The sequence below is a fragment of the Heterodontus francisci genome, chromosome 4, assembly GCF_036365525.1.
Source record: "Heterodontus francisci isolate sHetFra1 chromosome 4, sHetFra1.hap1, whole genome shotgun sequence".
In the NCBI taxonomy this organism is placed as follows: domain Eukaryota; kingdom Metazoa; phylum Chordata; class Chondrichthyes; order Heterodontiformes; family Heterodontidae; genus Heterodontus; species Heterodontus francisci.
In genome coordinates, this window is record NC_090374.1 from 202,438,756 (window position 1) to 202,460,301 (window position 21,546).

The 21,546-nt window shown below is 45.9% G+C and overlaps 1 protein-coding gene across 2 annotated transcripts in view; it reads right to left on the reverse strand.

The window, feature by feature from the left end:
* zdhhc21 (zinc finger DHHC-type palmitoyltransferase 21) overlaps positions 1 to 18,337 on the reverse strand; it is a 229,079-nt gene extending 210,742 nt beyond the window's left edge. Inside the window, exon 1 of one of the 2 annotated variants that reach the window (XM_068028972.1) lies at positions 18,257 to 18,337. The gene's annotated coding sequence lies outside the window, so the exon portion shown is untranslated. Of the gene's footprint in view, positions 1 to 12,774; positions 12,865 to 18,256 lie in introns of those variants that run through there. The other variant, XM_068028974.1, reaches the window with a different exon arrangement.
* Positions 18,338 to 21,546: the final 3,209 nt, after the last annotated feature.

Genomic DNA, 21,546 nt, shown 5'->3' on the forward strand with positions numbered 1-21,546 from the left:
TGTGAGGTAGGTACACCCACAGTGCTGTTAGGAAGGGAGTTCCAGGATTTTGATCCAGCGACAGTGAAGGAACGGCGATACAGTTCCAAGTCAGGATGGTGTGTGACTTGAAGGGGAATTTGCAGGTGGTGGTGTTCCCACGCATCTGCTGCCCTTGTCCTTTTAGTTGGTAGAGGTCGCGGGTTTGGAAGATGTTGTCTAAGGAGCCTTGGAGCGTTGCTACAGTGCATCTTGTAGATGGTACATACTGCTGCAACTGTGCGTCGGTGGTGGAGGGAGTGGATGCTGGTGGATGGGGTGCCAATCAAGCGGGCTGCTTTGTCATGGATGGTGTTGAGCTTCTTGTGTTGTTGGAGCTGCACCCATCCAGGCAAGTGGAGAGTATTCCATCACATTCCTTACTTGTGCCTTATAGATGGTGGACAGACTTTGGGGAGTCAGGAGGTGAGTTACCCGCCACAGGATTCCTAGCCTCCGACCTGCTGTTGTAGCCACAATATTTATATGATTTCTCCAGTTCAGTTTCTGCTCAATGGTAACCCCCAGGTTGTTGATGGTGGGGTATTCAGCGATGGTAATGCCATTGAATGTGAAGGGGAGATGGTTAGATTCTCTCTTGTTGGAGATGGTCATTGCCTGGCACTTGTGTGGCGTGTATGTTACTTGCCACTTCTCAGCCCAAGCCTGGATATTGTCCAGGTCTTGCTGCATTTCTACATGGACTGCTTCAGTATCTGAGGAGTCACAAATGGTGCTGAACATTGTGCAATCATCAGTGAACATTCTACTTCTGACCTTACGATTGAAGGAAGGTCATTGCTGAAGCAGCTGAAGATGGTTGGGCCTAAGACCTGAGGAACTCCTGCAGTGATGTCCTAGAGCGGAGATGATTGACCTCCATCTTCCTTTGTGCTAGGTAGGACTCCAGCTAGCAGAGAGCTTTCCCCGATTCCCATTGACTCCAGTTTGCTAGGGCTCCTTGATGGCATACTCGGTCAAATGCTGCCTTGATGTCAAGGGCAGTCACTCTCACCTCACCCTTTCCATTCATTTTACATCCTTCCCATAATGTGGTACCCAAAACTATAGTCTGCACAATATTCCAAATGTCGTATAATTTCTTATACCATCTTGTTTTTATTAACTCACAATCCACACCATTTTTATTGCCTGACCTACCTGAACGGCAACCTTTACCGACCTGTGTATCTGCACAAGTCCATCCGCTCCTCTACTTTATTTGAAATCTCTCCAAAATGTATAATTTCACATTTTCCCCACAGTGAATTGCAACTGCCACCTACTTACCCATTCTCCTAATTTACCTATGTCCTCCTACAGATGCAAAGAAAATCTTAAAAGGCATGGTGTTTGACCTACAGCCTGAAAATGATAATCACGTGTCAATATGAAAAGTTTTTTGACAAAACAATTAAACGTAGTGTTGCTCAGCTTATGTTTATCATTTTCAATTGGACTTTATGGTATGAAGAGAACCTGCCATTAAAAACACAGATCCACTACAGTAGCAGAAGCATTGTGCATTATATTGTATATTACTCTTGTTATTATAAAAATCATCCCGTTTACCGTGAGCAAAATCCTAAAAGATGTCTGAGTATAATGCATTTGAAAATAGCACATCACACATTATTGTTACACTACTTTTGTCATGTTTTCTTCTAGGCAATCATCGAGCAGCTGATGAGTTCCCACCTCTGCTACTCCATGCTCAACTCCGACCTCCTTACTTCATTAGCAACTTTCCCACTCTGCACGCAGCCTCAACTTTGTTACTTCCCACAGCGAGCCTGAAACTCTGGCCTGATTCTTCCCATTTCCACCAACCCCTAAATTTCTACTCTCTATTCTTGCCTCTGCTCCCCACCAGCACTTTGCTGGCAACATTGCCATGGGTGACCTTGATTAAAACAAATTCAATGTAGCACTGCAGCTCTACTCAAATGCTCCCAGCAACTCCTCTCACTCTCAGGTATCAGCTCCTACCACCTCTCAATCCATCTCACCCAATTGAATGGCTCTTATTCTAATCTCTGCCGCTGTTCCTCCAAATGCCTAACCTCACTTCCCATCGCTTTACCACACAGGACGACGTCACTGATCAGCTTCCAGCAAAGTAATGCCCCACACATATGCATTTCCTGTACCTCAAATCTTCTCATTTCATGCATCATATTTAATTTTTGACACTAATTGGTCTTTTCCCTTTTCCAGAAATGTAGGGCTGAAATTTGAGTGTGACGCAAATTGCAGCATGTGCTGTAATCTCGGTGGCCTTTCCATGTGGATGGGCCATTGCTGAGCACCCGTGATATTTTGCGCATGGGCGCCATTTTTAAAAGGCTTCAGGCCCTTCAATCTCATTTCAATAATTAAAGGTGCCGCTTCACCAGAACCTGCCAAACACTTTTATTTCAACTTCGATTCCCCTCTCCCACACTAACAGCACCTCCCCCACCCCCTCCCCCACAGAGTTCTCACTTATTACAATGATATATCCTCCTAAAAAAGCACCTTTTCATTTCATGAACTTTCCCTCCTAACTTCAGAATCTTTGACCATCAACCCCTTCCCATCATTCCCACAACCAATTACAATAGTTACAACCAAATAGAGTTCCGATGGCGTGGAAGTTTCAGCTAGTGGCCGGAATATCGGTGTGGGACAGCCGTCGTTACCAGGTAGGTAATTATTCTTTAATTTTAATCTTATTTGTATATTGAAATGAAGGCCCACCACACCAAGGCCTCGCCATCGCCAGTACAAAGTGGCGGGGCCTTCCCAGTGTCGGGAGTCGTGGCAGGCCTTTCCTGGAGGTATTTTCCGGGTTCCCCCACCACGAACCCCAACATCCCGGGGGGGCTGCTAGTAAAATCCAACCCGTAATCTCCAAAGCAACAGCTTCTGAAGCACTTTATTTCTTATTTTAACTTTTGCAAAAGCACATCAATTCTATCAGGGGCACCAACCCCCCCACCCCCGCCCCCAATCCCAAACCCACTTCTCCCAGACTCTGCAAACCCACTCGACTTCCCTCACTGCTCAGATTCACCTGTCTCCCCAGGTTCTTCACAGCCTCAGACTTACACACCATTGCATCTCTCTCCGCTGTCCGAGTCCACATCCACCCCGCCCCCACCGCCCACTTCCTTATCCATCGCAAATCCAGTTCCACAACACCCAACTTACCCACAGCCCAACCTTCTGCTCAGTCTTATTGATTAGTCAGTCCACCACTTCATTCATTCATCCACTCCCTTCCACATTCCACCCATGATAGTGGAACTGCGATTTGTTAATTGGACCCACAATTCCTATTGCAACAAGGGGTTAATTTCGGAGTTCCTCCACCGTGTAGCGTTACTTCCCCATGATCATGTCCAAGGGTCACCGAATATTGAGCCTCATCATCTTGAAACCAGCTCTGCGGTAGGAGGCCGCACCAGCCAGGTCCTTCAAGTTTGGGTTTATTGTGGGGAAATATTTCATAAACTAAATGTATATTCCCTAGAATATAGAAGGTTAAAACTTTGAGGCTTTTAGGAATTTGTAAGGAATTTAGAGGATGGTTAGAAAGCAACCTTAACCGCTGTTCAGGAAGGTCTAAAACAAGGGGCCATAACCTTAAGATCAGAGACTGGTCATTGAGGAGGAAAGTTAGGAAAGAGTTCTTTATGCAAAGGGTGGTAAAAGTATGGAATTATTTCCCAGAAAAAACAGTAGATGCTTGTTTCATTAATAACAATAAAATGAGATCAATAAATATTTGCTAGCCAAGGGTATTGAGGGTTATAGAGTCAAAGCAGGTGGATGGAGTTTGGATCAAGATCAGTCATAATCTCACTGAATGGCAGAACAGGTTCAAGGTGCTGAGTAGCACATTCCTGTTTCTATGTTACATTGCTCTGGAATCTAAAATGCTGCTAAAATCGGACCAGGATACTCGCCCACCCCCAATCTGCCTTGGTTAAACCGAAGTAGGCACTTTGGCACCAGGTTGGGGTCAGGTTTCAGAAGTTAACCCCCTACCCACCACTATTCAAGAAAGGAAGAAGAGCGAAAACAGGGAGCTACAGGCCAGTTAGCCTGTGAGTCATCGGAAAAATGCTGGGATTTATTATTCAGGAAGTCTTAACAATGCACTTAGAAAATCACAGTATGGCAAAACAAAGTCAGCATGGTTTTATGAAAGGGAAATTGTGTTTGACAAATTTATTAGTTTGTTTTGAGGGTGTAACTAGTCGGGTAGGTAAAGGGGAACCAGTGGATGTAGTTTACTTGGATTTCCAAAAGGCATTTGATAAGGTGCCACACAAAAGGCTAATATACAAGATCAGGACTCATGGAGTTGGGGTAATACATCAGCACGTGTAGTGAATTGGTTAACGGACAGGAAGCAAAGAGTAAGGATATACAGGGCAATTTCAAGTTGGCAGGCCGTGACTAGTGGAGTGCCACAAGGATCAGTGCTGGGATCTCAGCTATTTGCAATCCACATTAACAACTTAGACGAACAGACAGAGAAAATGTATCTAAGTTTGCTGACAATAGTAAACTACGGGAATGTAAGCTGTGAGGAAGACACAGAGAGGATACAAAGAGATATCGGCAGGTTAAGTAAGTGGATAACAATGTGGCAGATGGAGTATAATGTGGGGAAGTGTGAGGTTATTCACTTTGGTAGTAAGAATAGAGAAGAAGAACATTTTTCAAAAGGCGTTAAACTTCCACTATAATGGCGGCACAGTGGCGCGGTGGTTAGCACCGCAACCTCACAGCTCCAGCGACCCGGGTTCAGTTCTGGGTACTGCCTGTGTGGAGTTTGCAAGTTCTCCCTGTGTCTGCGTGGGTTTTCGCCGGGTACTCCGGTTTCCTCCCACAACCAAAAGACTTGCATGTTGATAGGTAAATTGGCCATTATAAATTGCCCCTAGTATAGGTAGGTGGTAGGAGAATATAGGGACAGGTGGGGATGTGGTAGGAATATGGGATTAGTATAAATGGGTGGTTGATGGTCGGCACAGACTCGGTGGGCCGAAGGGCCTGTTTCAGTGCTGTATCTCTAAATAAAAATAAAATTAATAAATGTTGATGGTCAGAGTCACTGAGGTGTACTCATTCAAGGAACACAGGAAGTTAGCATGCAGGTACAGCAAGCAACTAAGAAGGCGAATGGCATGTTGACCTTTATTGCAAGGGGATTGGAGTACAGGAATAAAGAGGTCTTATACAGGTCTTTCATGAAATCACACCTGGAGTACTGTGTACAGTTCAGGTCTCCATATTTAAGGAAGGATATACTTGCATTGGAGGCAGTACAGTGAAGGTTCACTGGATTAGTTCCTGAATGAGAGGGTTATCCTATGATGAAAGGTTGCGTAAATAGGGCCTATATACTCTGGCGTTTAGAATAATAAGTGATCTCATTGAAGCATGCAAGATTCTGAAGGGACTTGACAGGTTAGACACAGAGGTTGTTTCCCTTTGCTGAGGAATTTAAAACACTGGGGCAAGTCTCAGGATAAGGGGCCAAACACTTAGGACTGAGATGAGGAGAAACTTGTTCACTCAAAGGGCTGTGAATCTTTAGGTTGCTCCATCACGAATATATTTAAGAGCGAGATACAGATTTTTGGTCTCTCAGGGAATGGAGGGATATGGGGAGCAGGTGGGAAAGTGGAGTTGAGGCAGATCAGCCATGATCATATTGAATGGTTCAGCAGTCTCAAAAGGACCGTAAGCTCTACTCCTGTTCCTATTTCTATGTTCTTATCCCTCTCTCGTCTGTCCTGGGGAGGTTAAAATTCCCCTGTATATTCGACTATTTTTGTCTCACTGTAAATGATATAAAATTCAAATATTAAATCCCAAAATAGAAGGCAATGTGGGAAGCATAGTAGTAGAGTTGGTTGGATGACAGGGATTTCTCTACAGTCGAGGCTGAGGAATGGGAGACACAAATTTGAGGCAGCGCTGTGTCACCACTTGCACAATTGTGTAACTACAGTGTGATGAGTTTACAGAAGCAGTTTCCATTATGTGAACACAGGCAGTTTTGCACAAGGCACAACTTCTCAAAACAGACCAAGCCAACTAATTCCATTTAATTACAAAATTAAACAGAATGTCCTGTAATACGAAAGGTCAAAGGGAAACGGATAGGGAAAAAGAACAGAACTTTTATTTTAGATACTTTTCAGTTGCAATCTGCAAGTCTCACACAAACTGAAGTTATCAAACTTATGCTCCAGTGCAACTAACCAGAGTGAGGCTGAACTGCATGAAGTATTGTAACTTTCATCATCTGAGAGTAACTCTTCAACTTTCAAATGTTCACACCATTGGCAGTGTCATGTGGGGCAAGTGCTGATCGTATGCTTTACCCACAGTGAACAATAAAGCAGCCTGCTTCCGTACGTTTGTGGCAAGAAATGATGCTGAGAGAGGGGAACAGTAATATACTGATATTGAGCATGGCATAAAAAAGGACCATCTGAAAAAAAGCATATCATGAATTTCAACCTACAATTAAAAAAAAAAACGAAAATGTTGAAAATACGCAGCAGATTGGTCATCAAAAATGTTTTAGGAAAGATTCCATGGTCAGAACTGGGTTACTGACATATTTCTGCTGTTTGGATTTCCGATTTCTGGTGCTAATCTTGGGCCCATTCTTTTGGAACGCCATTCATGTGGACACCAAGGGGGTCAGGCGGGATGCTAATATTTTTAAAAATCTCCAACTTGAGCTCAACCCACCTCCAACCTGCCCACTTACGGTTTTAACAGAAAGTGTGACAGTGGGGAGGGGGTGGGAACCAACAGTACTTTGGACAAGTGGCCATTTTTTCACATGTACCTAAATTCTACTGAACTGAATCCGGAATCTGATCTGAAGTCCACACATACACACTTCTGCAGCAGTATCTGGATCGTCACCAGAAATGTGAACCTAGCTGAATTTTCTCTACTCTAGAAGCATCAAAGACAACTGCAGCAACCCAACTGTTTTAGTCCCTCCATGGACACTTCTACCATGAGATCATCGAACTCAAGCACACGTTAAAACTACATGGGAGTACCTTCAGCTCTGTGTGGTTTGACTGAGGGCTGAATTTAGTGGACCCGGTGGAGGTCCCAATGCAGGGCCAAAAAGGCAAGGGGAACCCCAACTTGGCCCTTTGGAGCCTCCATGGCACAATTTAATGGCACTCGGGCAGTTAACTGCCTGGCACCAGGGTCCTTGTCCCTTTAAGGACAGGGATCCTGTCGCCAAGAGCTGCTGGCCAATTGAAGAGCGGTGACCACTGCCAGTACTACACCAGGCCTGGGACCAGGCACATCGCTGGAGCCCTGGACTCCAGGTAAATGTGGCGGTGTCGCCAGGGCCAGTTGGGCAGGCCCTGGCAAGGGGGGCAGAGGAGGGATGTTCGCAGAGGGGCGGCCGATACCAATGGGGCCCTCCATGGCCCCACCCCACCCCCCATCCCCACCCCCACCCTGCCCTCCCCAAGCCCGCAGGGAGGCCCACTTGTTTGCAATTCCAGCGGTGGCGGGAAGGGGCCCTTAAGTAGCTACTAACCGGCCCCACTGGGACTCTGGGCCGGAAGGCAGTCTTCAGCCTTTCCCACCCCGACTTAATCCTAAGGTGATGGGAAGGTGACAGACATTCCGACCGCTGCCTTCGGTAGCTATTTTATGGGGCCCCCCCACCTCCCTTCTCATATCCGGGGGGTCCATAAAATTCTGCCCTGACTGTGCAATTCATGAAGATAAAATGCCAACTCCAAACATCTAACTTTTCTTTAAATCATTTTCACAAAAGTACTATCCAATCCCATATAGTTTACATGCAACACAAGCTCAGATTTGGAAAATAGTACAAAATTGCCTAAGATATAGATTATATTCCTGACTCCATTACCCAGTTTTCCAAAAGTTTAGACAGTCTCAATACAGTGGGACATTTTATTCAATCTGAAGAACAGAAATAGAACAGTTTAATAACCTTATCTTGGGTTTTTTCCCAGGACTAACAGTCTCAGCCAACAGCAACTTCTATTTAAAAAGGGCTGGAGATGACAGAGATAGGGAGGGGTGAGGACATGCGGGAAATTTGGGCATTGTGTCTGGCCAATTTGGCAGCACTCCTGCCTCTGAGGTGGTAGGTTGTAAGTTCAAGACCCGTTCCAAGAGAATCGAACACATAATCTAGGCTGATACTACAGTGCAGCACAGAGGGACTGCTGCATGGTCAGAGGTGCTATCTTTCAGATTAGACATCAAACCAAAGTTCATCTGCCCTCTCATGTGGACATGACACTATCTGAAGAGGAGCTGGGCAAATTCTGCTGGTGTCCTGCCAATATTTATCTTCCAATCTATATTACTAAACAGATTATCTAGTGGTTATCACATTGCTGTTTGTAAGACCTTGTTGTGTGCAAATTAGCTGCTGCTTCCTACATTACAGTAGTGAGTACACTTCAAAAGTATCTAATTGGCTATAAAGTGTTTTGGACAACACAAGGTCATGAAAGATACAATGTAAACTCTGCTGCACCTGCTCAGGCCCCCACCTATTTTCCATCTACATGCTGTCCCTCAGCAGCATTACCTGAAAATATATCAGACTTCACGTACATGCTGACAACACCCAGCTCTACATCACCAGCACCTCTCTCGACCCCTCTACTGCCTATGACTTGTTACACTGATTGTCTGACATCCTGTATTGAATGAGCAGAAACTTCCTCTAATTGAATAACGAGAAGACTGAAGCCATTGCCTTTAGTCTCTGCCATCAACTCCGTTCCCTTCCATCCCCCTCGCTGGCCACCATTGGAGGCCGAACCAGGTTGATCACAACCTCAGCACCCAATTTGACCCTAAGCTGAGCTTCTGTCCCAATATGCCCTCCATCACCAAGACCACCTACTTCCACTTCAGTAATATCGCCCCTCTCCACCCGCACCCCACCCACCCCCCCCTCCCGTCCCCCAGCACAGCCCATCAGCTGTTGAATCCAGTATCCATGCTTTTGTTATTTCTGGACCAATGTTCACTCTTAGCTGCATGAGTGTGCAGCCATGCAGCAGTCTAGAACTTACCATGCAGGGAGCAAATAGGCTTTGCACAACCAAAGCTCCCTTTAAGATGCACAACTGCGCATCACAGAATTTTACAGTGCAGAAGGAGGCCATTCAGCCCATTATGTCTGCACAGGCTCGCCGAATGAGCAATTCACCTAGTGCCACTCCCCAGCCTCCTCCCCAAAACCCTGCACATTCTTCCTTTTCAGGTAACTATCCAATTCTCTTCTGAATGTGTGGATTGAACCTGCCTCCACCACATTCTCAGGCAGTGCATTCCAGACCTTAACCACTCGCTGTGTGAAAAAGTTTTTCCTCATGTCACCATTACTTCTGTTGCCAATTATTTTAAATCTGTGCCCTCTCGTTCTTGATCCTTTCACGAATGGGAACAGTTTCTCTGTAGCTACTCTGTCCAGATCCCTCATGATTTTGAATACCTCTATCAAATCACCTCTCAGCCTTCTCTTGTCCAAGGAAAACAGTCCCAACTTCTCCAATCTATCTTCTGAAAGGTACTGTGCAGTAGAACAAACAGGCAGAGCACGGTAGAGAGAGAAGTTAGAGTGAATATTGCTCTGGACTCAATTATTTGAATGCTCACCTGGCCCACTTCCCATATCACCAAGTACAGTTCACCCATCACCCCTGTACTCACTGATCTACATTGAGCAAACCTACAAATTTAAAATTCTCATCCTTGAGTTCAAATCCCTCCTTGACCTGACCCCTCCCCATCTCTAAATTCCTCCAGCCCAACAACCCTGAGAACTCTGCATTCCTCCAATTCTGGTCTCTTGTGTCTCCTCAGTTTCCTTTGCCCCCATCATTGACAGCCATGTTTTCAGCTGTCAAAGCTGGAAGTTCTGGAATTCCCTCCCTAAATTTCTCACCTCTCTACCTCTCTCTCCTCCTTTAAGATACTCCTTAAAGCCAACCACTACGACCAAGCTTTTAGTTGCCTGTCCTAATATCTCCTTATGTGGCTGGGTGTCAAATTCTTTCAGAAAGCACTCCTGTGAAACGCTTTGGGAGGTTTTACTGCAGTAAAGGCACTATATAAATGCACCTGCTGTCGTTTGGTAAATTTTCTGGAAATTAATTTATCTCCTTTATTATCTGAAAATAATATAACAAACATGAGAAATAGGAAGAGGAGTAGGCTATATGCACCTTTGAGTCTGCTTCTTCATTCAATAGGATTGTGGCTGATCTTTGACTTCAACTCCACTTTTCTGTCCAATCTCCATATCCCTTAGAGTCCAAAAGTTTATTGATCTCAGCCTTGAATATATTTAACAATTGAGCATCCACAGCCCTCTGGAGTAGAAAATTCCAAAGATTCACAAACCTCAGTGAAAAGAAATTCTCATCTCACTCCTAAATTGCCTACCCCAATTATGAGGTTATGCCCTACACTCAGTCAGGGGAAACAGCCCCTCCATGTGTACCCGGTCAAGCCCTCTTAGAATCCTTTATGTTTCAATGAGATCATCTCTCATTCTTCTAAACTCGAGAGAATAGAGGCCCACTCTACTCAATCTCTCCCACAGCACAAGCCTGTCATTCCAGGAATCAATCTTGTGAATGCTGCTGCACTGCCTCCAAAGCAAAGACATCCTTCCTTAGATAAAGGAGACCAAAACTGTACACATCATTTCACGAGTGGTCACACTAAAGCCCCTACTTTTGTACTGCAACCCTCCTGCAATAAAGGCCAACATACCATTTGACTTTCTAAGCTTGAATGTTCACTTTCTGTGTTTTGTGTACAAAGATACCCAAATCCCTCTGAACACTAACATCTAATAGCTTCTCACCATTTAAAAATATTCTATTCTTTAGCCACCTTGGGCTATTTATTATGTTAAAAGGTGCTATATAAATACAAGTTGTTGTCTATTCTTCCTACCAAAGTGAATAAGCTCACATTTCTGCACATTATAGTGCACCTGCCACCTTCTTGTCACTTGACCTGTCTTATCCCATTGCAGACTCCTTGTGCCCTCTTCACAGTTTACTTTCCCATCTAGTTTTGTATCATCAGCAAACGTGGAAACATTACTTTCGGTTCCTTCATCTAAGACATGAACATAGATTGCAAGTAGCTGTAGCACCCCAATATCAACCACTTACAAACCAGAAAATGACCAGTTCATTCCTATTCTCTGCTTCCCTTACACACTTGCGTTCTGACAGATCACCTGCACATTTGGACCCCCCGGCCAATTACTTCATTGACTCACATCCACTAGAAACAATCTGGTCTTCTTGAATTTATACAGCTCACATTGCTAAGCAGATTTCAGACTATCTGCAGCAGAACTGAAACTACTGCCACTGCACAAATTTGTATATTGATAGTTGCCAAAAGATGATATTTGCAAATCCAAAGCTCCAACTACAATGGTAATCAGGTGGGTGTAAAATGGGTGTCCGCTCTAAATCTCCCTCATTTCTGCAGGGGGAGTGGGGTGAGGGCTAGGTTATAATCAGGGCTCAGGTCTGTGGCCATGAAAAGGAGGAGAGAGGCTTGCCAAAAAATGAATATTTATTTGTTTAGAATTTTATAATAAACATAACACACTAAACGCTATAAACATTCAAACTTGCCCCAATATGTTAAGACCTGAAAAACACATCCACAGTGTAAACACACTGGCCCAATATCGGAGAATAGCCAAAAGCAGGCAACTGATGTGCAACTTCATTGAATAGGTAGGAATGTCCGATTTCAACAGAGTTGCTTTATCAGTTTACTTCTGGGTTTCAGGCCTCCACTGCGTGTAAGTGAGCGTGACTCACACAGAACCACATGAAACGATTTTCTCTCAACCATTTAAAGGACCAGTTCAGGGGTGAGTGGATAAGGTTTGTGGGTTGGAACACAGGAAAGGTGAGCAAGGTCCGAAATGCATCTATATTTGTAGTGCACCCCCTCTCACGCTGTCTTGTCAAGTGTACTGCATTCACAGCACACCTCAGACCCACGTTCATCAATACCTAATGCCCTGGTTAAATTCTCTCATCCTCACCTCCCACAATTACTGCCAGTCACCCCAATCGACATGTATTTGAATACCAGCACATTCAGCTCCCCTGATTCTCACCAAACATCCTCAACTGGCATCAACACATTCCTCAAATACATGCCAGTGCCACACTGATGATGCATCCACCCAACTGCCATCCTCACCAAATGCACTGCATTCCGTGTGTGTGTGTGTGTGTGTGTGTGTAAATAAAAAGGATAGATTTTTTAAAGATTTTCATCTAGATATTCTCTCGAGCATCACCATAATTGGACTTCACATCCACTGAATCAAAAATTACCTTTTGCTGGCCAATATCCAGTTAAAAATAGCACAAGCCAAAGATTGTTAACAGAATATTTACTGCATATATCAACGACTGAAATATCACACATGCCACAATGTATGTTTGCCTCTCATTACAGAAGATCAACTGAAAAGCATGATATTGAGACATGCACAACTGCAGACCTTTTTGTATAAAATTCAATGAAAAATATACAGTTTTCACAATAAAAACAATTACATTTCTGCACTCCTCGTCTCTGCAAAGATCCAACATACCGACGCTTTAAAGAAATAAAGGTTCACTTCGCCAGCCAAGCTACTGAAAGTGAGCTGATTCAAACCTTTTTAAAATGCAGGTAATTTTCTGTTGCTGCCTCCAAGCAGTGCAAGCAGTAGGTATCTGCATGAGAGACAGAGAGGGAGATCTCTGCCCTCTGCTTTAAATCTGTGAGTGGAGGATGATGAGGGGGGTTGGCTCACTGAATTGCCAATCAACATTACAGGCCTGTGACAGATAAGTACAAGACTTACAGGACTCCAGCTGCACAAAGGAAACGACAACTGAACCCTTGGGACCAGTGAAAAAGATGATGCTACTCAAAACAGCTTGTATTATAGATTGTACAGAACAACTCCCCCATCACCACCTCTCCTTTTTAATAACTATTAATCTTTGATATGGACAGACACTTGGCAGATGCAAAGTGTGAAGTGATGTGTATTGGTAGGAAAAGTGAGGAGAGACGATATAAACTAAATGATGCAATTTTAAAGTGGGTACAGGAAGAGAGAGGGGGCGGAGCAGTTGAGAAAGCTGTTAAAAGTGCATCCAGAATGCTTAGCTTTATAAACAGAGGCATAGAGTGCAAAATCTTTATAAAACACCAGTTAGGCCCCAGCAGGGGTATTGTGCCCAATTCTGGGCACACTTTAGTAAGAATGACAATGTTTTAGAGTCAGTGCAGAGGAGATTTGGCCAAATGGTACCAGGGATGCAGAACTTCAGCTGCATAAAGAGACTACAGAAGCTGGGATTGTTCTCCTTAGAGCAGAAAAGATTAAGAGGAGATTTCATAGAGATGTTCAAAATCATGAAGGATTTTGGTAAAGTAACCAAGCAGAAAATGTTTCCTGTGGCAAAAGGGTCAGTAACCAGACAGCACAGATTTAAGTTAATTGTCAAATGAACCAGAGGAGAGGCAGAGAGTTTTTTTTTAATGCTCCGGGTTGTTATGATCTGGAATGCGCTGCCTGAGAGGGCAGTGGAAGCAGATTCAATAATAACTTTCAAAAGGGAATTGGATAAATACTTGAAGGGCTGTAGGAAAAGGCAGGGGAATGAAACTAATTGGATAGCTCTTTCACAAAGCCGGCACAGGTGCGATGGGCTAAATGGTCCGATTGGTATCCAGTAGGGCAGGGGGAACACCAAAAGAGGCCACAAGACCAGGTAGGTCAGATTCCCAGCTTCAATCCAAGATGGAGGCTGTCCAACCCCCACCTTGGTGGGAGGGTTTGTATGGGGGTGGGGGGGGGGGGGGTGGTTATGGTCCCCAACCCGGGGGTCCAATCCCAGGGTGGACAGGGTTGAAAGGGGGGTGGTCTGATGGTGGGGGGAGGTGGAAGGAAACACTCCTGCTCTTCCTGGTCCATGAGGAGTGCTTTGAGTGCCCTGAGGCTCTCTTCACCTCACCGCAGCTGCCAGGCCGCCTGAGGCTTGGGAAAATCCAGCCAGTGAGCTGGCCTGTTAAACCTGCAAAGCAGGTTAAATCAGAGGAATTCATCCTCAATGCCTCATTAATGTAATTAAAATACCAAACCAACTCCTGGGAGAAGATTGACAGCCTGCCTCTTGTCCCGCCTCAGTAAACCCTAGAAGTCAGAAGGTTGGAGCCGTTTACTGTCACACATGCCCATTTAACCCTCCAATCCGCAGCCAATTCCATATGCTCTTCCATGATAAAATATCCCCCTATTGTATCAGTCACCTTCACTCAGAACTTCTCTTACTTCTGTTTCTGCTTTGGTTGTGTCGGCATCACAGATCCATATTCCGCCAACATTATGTATGTGGTTAGTGCTAGCTAAACCAGACATGACCCACTGCTAAAGTAGGCATGATAATGGAAAACTTATAAATGGAGGTGATTTAAAGATGAGACTTGAAGATTTCAAGTAATGGGGCTGTGACTATTTCCTTTAGCAGCTTGTTCCACGGTGGGATTATCCTTGGAAAGAAAGATTGTTGATACACTGTCTTGGAAACAAATGGTCTTTGTAGTTGATGTGGATGGCTACCTCATGTTTTGTCATTGACAGAGGGCACTGGTACTAGTTTCTGTCAATTCCCACCAGTTCATTCCATATTTTATGGCCAGTCTACTTTTTTCCCTCCTTTGCTCTAGTCATTCCCATTCTAAATCTTTGATCAAAGATGTGGCACTGGTGTATTTCCCAGACAGATTCATGCAGAATTGTGCCGCATGTCTTTGGATCACTTCAAGCTTATTTATATCTCTTGCCATATAAAGGATCCCACACAGAACTTGCATACTCCAGGATTGGATGAACTGTAACTCTAATATTTTTGTTGCAATACCAAAAGATTCCACCTCAGAAATCCAAGGACCCTGTTTGCTTTGGATGTTATCTGCTGAATCTGGAATCCCTATTGAAGATGAGCTCCCAGATATGGTTATGTAGCAACCTGTTGGAGAATTTGATTACAGAACATAAAGCTGTCTGTTGGTGGGTCCTTTGTGTTGGTGATGCACATGACATAGTATGATTTTGGCTTTGAATGCCATCTACCATTGGTTATGCCATTTTTGCACTGAGTTGATACGATCTTGAGTTTTCCCTGATGCATAGATCATGCTGTCATCTGCACCCTGTTTTTGAAAGCTGTTGGGAAGATTGTTTATGTCTGTCAGGAAGAGTAAGGGTCCCAACACTGTTCCCTGGGGCACTCTGGAGAGCACATCTCCAGGCCACACCACTCTGTCTTCTGTTGGTTAGGAAGTGCCGAATCCAATTTTGTAATGTCTCTGACTCCATAGTCGTGAAGTTAATCAAGAGCTTTTCATGAGGAACTTTGTCAAAGGCTTTTGAGAAATCCAGCACTGCCATGTGAGTAATTCAATCTCTTTCGAGATGTGAAGCTAGGTCATTGACAGTTTGTAAAAGCCGTGTTTCAGTAGATCTTTTTGACTGAAAATCATGCTGACTATCTATACCAGGATATTGTGAGCTTCAAAATGCTTCATGACATGAGAATGAACGATATGCTCAAGCAATTTGCAAACATGCTGGTGAGAAATACTGATCTGTATGTTCCTGGCTGACTTCTTATAAAAGATTTTATAGCAGAGCACTTAGAAAACAGTGGTAGAATCAGACAGAGTCAGCATGGATTTACGAAAGGGAAATTATGCTTGACAAATCTACTAGAATTCTTCAAGGATGTAACTAGCAGAGTTGATGAGGGGGAGCCAGTGGATGTGGTTTATTTGGACAGAAGGCTTTCGACAAAGTCCCACATAAGAGATTAGCAAAGAGTAAAATTAAAGCGCATGGGATTGGGGGTAGTGTATTGTGATGGATAGAAAATTGATTGGCAGACAGGAAACAAAGAGTAGGAATAAATGGGTCTTTTTCTGAATGGCAGGCAGTGACTAGTTGGGTACGGCAGCGATTGGTGCTAGGACCCCAGCTATTCACAATATATATTAATGATTTAGATGAGGGAACTAAATGTAATATCTCCAAATTTGAAGAAGATGACACAAAACTGGGTGGGAGGGTAAGTTGTGAGGAGGATGCAAAGAGGCTTCGGGGTGATTTGGACAAGTTGAGTGAGTGGGCAAATGCATGACAGATGCAATATAATGTAGATAAATGTGAGGTTTTCCACTTTGGTAGCAAAACCAGTTAGGAAGATTATTATCTGAACGGCTATAAACTGAGAGAGGGGAATGTGCAGCGAGACCTGGGTGTTCCCGTACACCAGTTGCTGAAGGTAAGCATGCAGATCCAACAGGTGGTAAAAAGGGCAAATGATATTTTGACCTTCATAGCAAGAGGATTTGAGTACAGGAGCAGGGATGTCTTGCTGCAATTATACAAGGCCTTGGTGAGGCCACACCTGGAATATTGTGTGCAGTTTTGGTCTCCTTATCTGAGGAAGGATGTTCTTGCTATAGAGGGAGTGCAGTGAAGGTTTACCAGACTGATTCCTGGGATGGTGGGACTGATGTATGAGGAGAGATTGAGTCGGTTAGGATTATATTCACTGGAGTTCAGAAGAGTGAGGGGAGATCTCATAGAAACCTATAAAATTATAACAGGACTTGACAGGGTAGATGCAGGAAGGATGTTCCTGATGGTGGGGGAGTCCAAAACCAGGGGTCATAGTCTAAGGATACAGGGTAAACCTTTCAGGACTGAGATGAGGAGAAATTTCTTCACCCAGAGAGTGGTGAGCCTGTGGAATTCGTTACCACAGAAAGCAGTTGAGGCCAAAACATTGTATGTTTTCAAGAAGGAGTTAGATATAGCTCTTGGGGCGAAAGGGGTCAAAGAAGATGGGGGGAAAGCAGGAACAGGTTACTGAGTTGGATGATCAGCCATGACCTTAAATGAATAGTGCAGCAGGCTCGAAGGGCCGAATGGCCTACTCCTGCTCCCATTTTCAATGTTTCTATCCCCTTTTTTGAATATGCCATTAATGTTAACTCGTCTCCATCGGCCTGGTAACTAGCCAATGTTGATTGGTCAATATTGGAGCCAGTGCATCAGCTGCTAACTTTAAGATCCAGTGAGGTGGTTCATCTAGACCCAGAGCTTTATTTGAATTTATTTCTTGCAATAATTTCAAAACAGCCTCTTTGGTTTTAAAGGAGTTCTGCGGCCAGACTGGATATGTGAATTTAATCTTCTCTAGTACATTCACTGAAACATTATTCAACTAATGCTTCTGCATTCACATTAGAATCACATATAACTCTATTGTTTATTCTGAGATCTGAAACCCAAACTCTCCCCTCGAAATGTAATCTAAGGCACAATCTGCCCTATTCATTTAAAAAAAAGTTCCCCATTCAACTGCTGATTTTCAGAGTATTCAAAAATGACATAATAACATTTAACTAAACTGATTTAAAGAATGTGCAGGATATGGATTTGGTTCTAGCCGTTTATGGAAAATGGACAGCGCATTAAACAGCGAAAAAATGAGCTCGGGCCCGATTTTAACCCGTTCAAAAATCCATTCACTTTCACAGATTAAAATCGGGCCCGATCACCCAATATCATTGTGTCTTTTCTGTACAGATTAACCATTGAAAAACTGCGCCTATAGAATAACCCGGACAACACAGCCAGTGTCAGTAGATGAGTGCTGACACAGGATAGTGCAATGCTTTCCATTGACTGTTGACACACACAGACTGACTGATAGTGACACTCAGAGCTGCTCCACCTCAGTCTGTCCTGCTTCCGCCTTCCATGGCTCTGGCTGGGAGCTCCTTGCTCAATGAAGCGGCTCAATGGAGCTGCTGTTCTCAGACTTGAGAGGGTGGGAGCTGGGGACCGGGAACGGCTGCTGGTGGCCGGCCCTGATCCCAATACCGAGCGACAACCGGCTGCAGTCTCAGGCGATGGGGCTCTGTGGCCGGGAGCCACTGCAGCATTGTCGGTGCAGGCACCGCTTCCCAGCTTCTCTCACTCACTCAGCAACACCGCACACAGTAGCAGATATCCCTGCCCGCAGAGACCCTCTCCCCTCATCCTCATCCCCCCGTCTCTGCCTCATCCCCCTCTTACCTCCTACCCTCTCCTCAGCGCGCCCGGCGCCACATCGCACACACACCGCTTCCGGGATCGGAACTCAACAATAAAACTGAGTGTCAGCAGCGGCGGCCAAAGCCCCGGCAGGAGGCGCACGGCTCTCACCCAGACCCCAAACACAACCAGGACCAATACTGTGGGCAAAATACCCCAGCGGGGCATTGCAGAGGGCAAAATACCCCAGCGGGGCATTGCAGAGGACAAAATACCCCAGCGGGGCATTGCAGAGGACAAAATACCCCAGCGGGGCATTGCAGAGGACAAAATACCCCAGCGGGGCATTGCGGAGGGCAAAATACCCCAGCGGGGCATTGCAGAGGACAAAATACCCCAGCGGGGCATTGCAGAGGACAAAATACCCCAGCGGGGCATTGCAGAGGACAAAATACCCCAGCGGGGCATTGCAGAGGACAAAATACCCCATCGGGGCATTGCAGAGGACAAAATACCCCAGCGGGGCATTGCGGAGGGCAAAATACCCCAGCGGGGCATTGCGGAGGACAAAATACCCCAGCGGGGCATTGCAGAGGACAAAATACCCCAGCGGGGCATTGCAGAGGACAAAATACCCCAGCGGGGCATTGCGGAGGGCAAAATACCCCAGAGGGGCATTGCGGAGGGCAAAATACCCCAGCGGGGCATTGCGGAGGGCAAAATACCCCAGCGGGGCATTGCGGAGGACAAAATACCCCAGCGGGGCATTGCGGAGGACAAAATACCCCAGCGGGGCATTGCGGAGGACAGATTACCCCAGCGGGGCATTGCGGAGGACAAAATACCCCAGCGGGGCATTGCGGAGGACAAAATACCCCAGCGGGGCATTGCGGAGGACAAAATACCCCAGCGGGGCATTGCGGAGGACAAATTACCCCAGCGGGGCATTGCGGAGGACAAATTACCCCAGCGGGGCATTGCGGAGGGCAAAATACCCCAGCGGGGCATTGCGGAGGACAAAATACCCCAGCGGGGCATTGCGGAGGGCAAAATACCCCAGCGGGGCATTGCGGAGGACAAAATGCCCCAGCGGGGCATTGCGGAGGACAAAATGCCCCAGCGGGGCATTGCGGAGGACAAAATACCCCAGCGGGGCATTGCAGAGGACAAAATACCCCAGCAGGGCATTGCAGAGGACAAAATACCCCAGCGGGGCATTGCGGAGGGCAAAATACCCCAGAGGGGCATTGCGGAGGACAAAATACCCCAGCGGGGCATTGCGGAGGGCAAAATACCCCAGCGGGGCATTGCGGAGGACAAAATACCCCAGCGGGGCATTGCGGAGGACAAAATACCCCAGCGGGACATTGCGGAGGACAAAATACCCCAGCGGGGCATTGCGGAGGACAAAATACCCCAGCGGGGCATTGCGGAGGGCAAAATACCCCAGCGGGGCATTGCGGAGGACAAAATACCCCAGCGGGGCATTGCGGAGGACAAAATACCCCAGCGGGGCATTGCGGAGGACAGATTACCCCAGCGGGGCATTGCGGAGGACAAAATACCCCAGCGGGGCATTGCAGAGGACAAAATACCCCAGCGGGGCATTGCAGAGGACAAAATACCCCAGCGGGGCATTGCGGAGGACAAAATACCCCAGCGGGGCATTGCGGAGGACAAAATGCCCCAGCGGGGCATTGCGGAGGACAAAATGCCCCAGCGGGGCATTGCGGAGGACAAAATACCCCAGCGGGGCTTTGCGGAGGGCAAAATACCCCAGCGGGGCATTGCGGAGGGCAAAATACCCCAGCGGGGCATTGCGGAGGACAAAATACCCCAGCGGGGCATTGCGGAGGGCAAAATACCCCAGCGGGGCATTGCGGAGGGCAAAATACCCCAGCGGGGCATTGCGGAGGGCAAAATACCCCAGCGGGGCATTGCGGAGGGCAAAATACCCCAGCGGGGCATTGCGGAGGGCAAAATACCCCAGCGGGGCATTGCGGAGGGCAAAATACCCCAGCGGGGCATTGCGGAGGGCAAAATACCCCAGCGGGGCATTGCGGAGGGCAAAATACCCCAGGGGGGTATTACAGAGTAAAGCGAAAACCCAGCGGGGTATTCGGCTCTCCAAATCCAGAGATTTTTGTGATTGTACGTGCTCATTTACTTGGAGGGAAAAGAATATTCTGAGATGGCGATGAGACGTGCGGTTATTTTATGGTCAGCACTATTCTAGTTTACTTGCCTTCCTCCAGGTATTGATGTACACCGACAATCACACACACATACATTAGGATAGTTGTAGAAATATGGAGATGTTGGAATCGCGGACAAGGACTGCTGGAAATGCCTCTTCAGCATTTGCCAATGTTTCCTTCCTGAGCCCTTAACGTTCTTTGACAAAGATAGGTCTTATTAAAATGTAATTAGCATCCCTTTACACCGGGACTGGCGAACTCCGCCATCCGTTTCTCATCTCTCCCTTTTTATTTCCATTCAATTGTTCTAAGGCAGTTTTACTATGGGCTTGGACACCAGCAATTGTGCTTTACAAAACAAAATTTGTAGTTGGAAGTCTGTCTGTCACTCCGCTTTGTGTTATTAATACAGCTGAAGGAAATATGTAAAATTTTTTGTTATATCTTAATGACATTAAAACTAGCCGACACAAAGAGAAATTCAATCATGCCAAAAAAAGCGGGCGCACACTCCTCGCGTCTCTCTGCGCTGTCGAAGGCAGCACACAATATTCCTGTTGCGTGCACATCATTCTGACTCAGGTATTTGGCCTGTGCCAGTCACACTATTCAATTGGCTGCATGCAGGCTGGAAATCAGACGTCTCTGAAACCACTTAAAAAGACAGCCAACACTGCTAAGGTGAGGTATATTCTGACTGCAGACACCAAAGAAACACTTGAGGAGGAAGATAGCTGCCAGATCATGACACTGCTTTGGAGCCTGGGCCCAGTCACTGGCCAAGAGAGGGAGGGAGCACCCCTCCCCCTCACCAACAATCGGACTCCAGAAAAGAAAGCCCTCTAATTATCCCTTTTGTGGGTAGACATCACAGAGGAGGCCAATGTCAGGAGCTTAGCCCACAGCACATGGCTGCAATGCTGAAAGAAGCTTATATTCTCATAAGAGCCCTCAAAGTAAAAATACTGCTCACTTACTTTCTTCTCATACCTTCACCTCCAGTCTGACAGTACTTGTAATGAGTTATTTATGTTGCATCAGACAACATAAATGAGATGCATGGAGTCCAGTTGGTTGAAGATCTCAAACAGTTTTATTACAGCTAAACTATTGTACAGTGCAGGGCTAACTATT